Below are 5,693 nucleotides of genomic sequence, written 5' to 3' on the forward strand. Positions count from 1 at the left end.
TTTAACCGGAAATGCTTTCCCGCTTCTAAACAATACGCCGATTCTGTCCTGTTTTCCCCAAATGTTTTCCCCAAATGTTTTCCCAAAATGTTTTCCCCAAAATGTTGGGGAAATTATGACAAAGGGACCTGAAGGATACATCTTCAAGGAAGAAGACAAATCTGGAATTCAGGAGATATAGAGAGAGAAGATTTCAACCCACCACAAATAATCGAGTATGTTTCTCTCTCTCTCTCTCTCTCTCTCTCTCTCTCTCTCTCTCTCTCTCTCTCATGTAAATATGTTATAGCACAATATATTGCATGTATGCATTGCCAAAGACATGTGGCTTCAATTTACAACACAATTTCTCTCGTCCAAATTATTATATATTTTTTGTATATAAAAATCTTTTTCTTTCGACTGAGTTTATCCATTTGACTACTGCTAACAGTTTTCCCTTTAATCACAAGTGATGACCAAAATTAAAAAGGAAAACATTAATTGCTATTAATGAAGTAAATTATAAATTGATTGTGAAGGAGTTTCAAATACCCGCCCCAGGGGACATTAGGAAGGTTTGTCAACGTGTGTTTGTGTGTTTGTTTAGGTGTGTGTGGGGGGGGGGAGGGGGTGTCACACAAACATTCACACTTGTACGAAACACAAAAAAGGGAAATAATAATTTGTACAGCATTCAAAAAAAGAAAATGTCTTACTTCAAATAGTTAAGAAATCCAAAGAAGAACAAAAGTTCTGGGAACTCATTGGCTGAAGACGTCTCATACAGACACTCATAAGAAATTATACTATATATATACCTTTGTTAGGGATATATATATATATATATATATGTGTGTGTGTGTGTGTGTGTGTGTGTGTGTGTAAATATCAACCAATATGCCATTTAATGCCAAATTTTATCCTGAGAATATATCACTGGAATTCATTTCATGGTAATAGCTTATGGCCGGGCAGAGATTCGAACCCCTGCCTATTCAGCTGAAATATATATATATATATATATATATATAAACACCAAAAACACTGAAATCAACAACAGTAGAAACAACAATAAAAAACCCTGAAAACAACAACAGTAGAAACAACACCAAGAAACACCTAATATAACAGGAGAAACAATGCTGAAAATAACAACCTGAGAAACAACAATTATAGCAACAACAGTAGAAACAACAGCAGCAGCCACAAAGTAAAATAGAATAACATTTGAAACTGCAATAACATCATCAAAAACAACTAAGCTTCATAAACTTTAGTGCCAACAGAGAGAGAGAGAGAGAGAGAGAGAGAGAGAGAGAGAGAGAGAAGACAGTACTAAGAAGTCTCTTACCGGAGTGACAATTGTTATCATCATTACCATTATGTGTGATATACGCGAAATACTATCATTAATCTATTAGCATTTCTGGTGGGTTAATCAAATAGTTTCACTTTTTCCGTTCATTCCTGTTAATTCTCTTTTATACTAATAAAAACAACGTTGACTTTTACCAATAGAAGACGCTGTTGTATCAATAGAAGACTCTGATGTTTCACTTGATAATCCTTGGCTCACTCCTCCTTTAGAATCCTTGTCCAGTGACGTCATCCAAAACAAATCGTCTGAGTGAACGTTCTTAAACAACGTCCTCAGACCTTTCGAAAGTTTTATTTATATTAAGTGTGCGATGATTTTAATCGGTTTAGTGAAGTGAATTTATCAATGAGACTTCATTCATTCATTGGTGAGTAGTTTTGGGATATATTTGACTTGGTAAAATGGGTTAAAATTATGTTTTTGGATGTATATGTGATGTGGGCTTTCTTAGGATAGCCTACTGTGTTACTGAAAATGGTTTTAGGCTACAGAATGATTCCATTTATAAACTTAACCTGTTTCAACAAAGAATTAGATCATGACCACTTAATTAAATTGGTTTTGTTCCTTAGTCTTCCAGTTTAACTTTGTATTCTGGCCTAAGTGAGTTTTGAAATAAAAAAAAAATGGTTTTGTTAATGTTAGGCCAACTCCTCTCCGGATGAGCCCTAGGTTGTAATACAATACAAATTTACCCACTAGGTTAGGTTAGGAAGGAAAGAGTTGTTTTAATGTTTGTTATTGGTAGGATAACTTTTAACTAGACAATGGCTGAATAAGTAGGTTCAGTAATTGTATCCTTTAAAAAGGATTCCTTGAAAATTTATCCCTTTTTTTATCTCGGTAATTTGGTAAACGCTTTCAAGTTTTGTTTTGAATATTTAATTGTAGGGCAAATGAATTGCTTGTGCCTAAATAATAATAAATAATAACAACAATAACAATGATAATAGTAATAAAAATAATAATAGTGATAATAATAGTTAATAATGATAATAATAATAATTATTATAATGAATAATACTATTAATAAAAATAATAATAATAATAATTAATAATAATTAATAATAATAATTAATAATAAATGATAAAGATAAATTATAATAAATAATAATGAAAATATTAATAAAGAAAATAGTTGATAATAGTAAATAATAAATTTGTAATTAGTAATAATAATAAATAATGTGTTAATAATAATGATTAATAATAATTAGCAATTAATAATAATAATTAATAATAATTGGTAATTAATGATGATTAGTAATCAATTATAATAAGAAGTAATTAACAATAATAATTGATAATGATAATTAATAATAAGTAGTTACTAATAATAGTTAATATAATAATAATTAGTAATTAATAATAATGATAATAATAATAATTAATAATAATATTTAATTAGAATACTTAGTAATTAATAATAAGATATAATAATAATTAGTAATCAATAATAATGACTAATTAATAATAATTAATAGCAATTAGTAATTGATAACAATAATTAATCATTAATAATGTAATTAATAATAACAGTACACTAGGCCCCCGCCATACGACATTAATCCGTTCCGGAGTTGGTATCGTATGGTGAAAATGTCGTATGGCGGGCAATAGAAGAGCTATTGCGTGCAAAACCCCAGGTAAAAACATTGAAAGTTAGTACGTAACCAAATAGTATAGTAAGCACTGTACTACAGTATACTTATAGCCTATATAATATACATTAACTGTACAGTATATAATTAAATAACATTACAGGATAAATAAAAATTATATACTGTACTGTGAAGGAAAAATTAAATTTTATTTACCTTTGGAGTGACGTGACTTGAGCTGGTAGTGGGTGGAGGCAGAGGGGGGAGGAGACGGTAGATATAAAAACGTATCAATGCTAATTATGTTATGTACACTTGATAATAAATTTATTCTTACTATTAAACACTTAAAATTAAAAATGCTTTTTTTTTTATTATTTTTGTCTTTTGAAATTTTTTTTATGATTTTTTTTTTTTAGAACTTAAAAAATTACTTTATCATCTTTGCTTTCTGAGACTTCTCTTTTGGAGAAATATCTATCCAAAGAAGCCTGTTTCTGACAATTCCTCAACATATTTCTAAAATGACTCATACACTTGTCATTAACACTCTTCATAAGACGACTTATGTGAAGTTTTTCTGGATGTTTCTTTTCAATGGAACTCTTAAGGTTTTCATACGAACCGATAGCTTTCCTTATTTCTGCCGATGTCGTTTCTTCAGTCTCCCCCCCCCCCCCCCCCCCCCCGTCCTCACCACCACTAGTGCTGTGCTCTTCTTGAATGATGGTCAACTGCATTGTCTCCAACTCCTTCAAGTCTTCAGTCATAAGCTCCTCCCTGTGCTCCTCGATAAGGTTATGGACGTCAGCTTCATCGACAACAAGCCCCATGGACCTCCCGATTGAAATTATTTCCTCAACATCACCCTCAGGGGTAGGATCATCAACAGCCTCGTCTTTCGAATTCTCTTTCTGCCACAACAGCTGGCAACAGTTTCTACCATGAGGAGTTCAAGGTGCGTCATGAAACCTCATTCCAATCTTTGTCGATCATCTTCAGGCATTGAACGATGTCAAAATGCCCCTTCCAAAATTCACGGAGGGTGAGTTGAGTGCTTTCGGTCACTTCGAAGCATATTTTGAACAGATGCTTCGTGTAAAGCTTCTTAAAGTTGGCAATCACTTGCTGGTCCATAGGCAGGAGGAGAGGGATGGTGTTCGGTGGCAGATAGAGAACCTTGATGAAGGAGAAGTCAGGATGAATGATGTCCTCGAGGCCAGGAGGGTGAGCAGGGCCATTGTCCAGTACCAGGAGACATTTGAGAGGAAGATTGTTCTCTTCTAACAATTTCTTGACAGCAGGACTGAAGCAGACGTTTACCCCCTCAATAAATATGGTCCTCGTGACCCAGGCCTTGGCATTAGACTTCCAAAATACCGAGAGCCTCTGTTTCGTGATATTTTGTGCCTTGAAGGCACGAGGATTCTCTGAGTGGTATACCAGTAGGGGCTTAATTTTTAAGTCTCCACTGGCATTTGCACAAAATTCGAGGGTAAGTCTGTCCTTCATCGGTTTATGGCCAGGAAGTTTCCTTTCTTCAGCTGTGCTATATGTACGGCGGGGCATTCTCTTCCAGAAAAGTCCAGTTTCATCACAGTTAAACACTTGCTGAGGAATGTATCTTTCTCTGGAAATTACTTTCTCAAACTTCTTGAGAGGAATTCTTCTGCTGCTTTCTTGTCAGAACTGGCCGCCTCTCCATGCCTGACGACTGAGTGAATACCAGTACGCTTCCTAAAGCGATCAAACCACCCATGAGAAGCCTTGAACTCTGGGGGGTGGGCTTGCTGCGACGTTCCTTCGTCTCCGCCGTCTCTCTGGGCTTCCACGAGATCGGCAAAGATGGCACTCGCCATATGCGTAATTATCGATTGTGTGAGTGTATCACCAGCGATTTCCTTCTCTTTAATCCATAGAAGGAGGAGTCTCTCCATCTCGTCATTGATTGAGGTTCTTCCACTGGCAAGGACAGTCATGCCTCTAGAAGACTTACTTGCTTTAATGGCTTCCTTATTCTTGATAATTGTACCAATCGTAGACTGGTTACGGCCATACATACTAGCGAGGGTAACGATGCGCATGCCGCCTTCATGTTTCTATATGATCTCCAGCTTCGTTTCTATAGTAATCATCTTCTTACTTCTCCCTTTAACATCACTAGTAATCTTGGGATACATGGCTAACAAATTAAAGTTATAATCAAGCACTAAAATGCACAAAAAATACGATATCGCAAGCACTCGCACAAGATAAAGTCTTTACAAAACGCACACGAGATTCTGAACTGAGTGCGCGTATAACAAAGAGAGAGAGAGGCAGCATCTCTCTCGGGCATTGTGGGAGGGATTTCGGCCAATAGCGTATCGGCATCTTAGTGACGCCGTGACGCCGACCAATAGCAGACCAGCTTCTTAGTGACATATGCAGTGATGTATGAGCGTGGTGGTAAGCTAGTGACTTGCACAGTCGTACGCGTAAAAACCGCCAAGTTTGAGTTTTGGAATTTGATGCCGTAAAGTGGGGAAAAATGTTGTAACGAGGGGACGAAAAAACATCGTATTCCACACCGTAACGTGAAAAAAACGTAAGCTGGGGACGCCGTACTCCGGGGGTCTACTGTATACAACAGACTCTGGTCTTTGTACATAACAATATCCAAGGTTGATATATTGAACTAAATAGGCTTTAGTCTCTAAACCTAATCTTACTTGGCTCTGTTGGGAAAAAGG

This window comes from Palaemon carinicauda, chromosome 43 (assembly GCF_036898095.1).
Source record: "Palaemon carinicauda isolate YSFRI2023 chromosome 43, ASM3689809v2, whole genome shotgun sequence".
Lineage (NCBI taxonomy): Eukaryota > Metazoa > Arthropoda > Malacostraca > Decapoda > Palaemonidae > Palaemon > Palaemon carinicauda.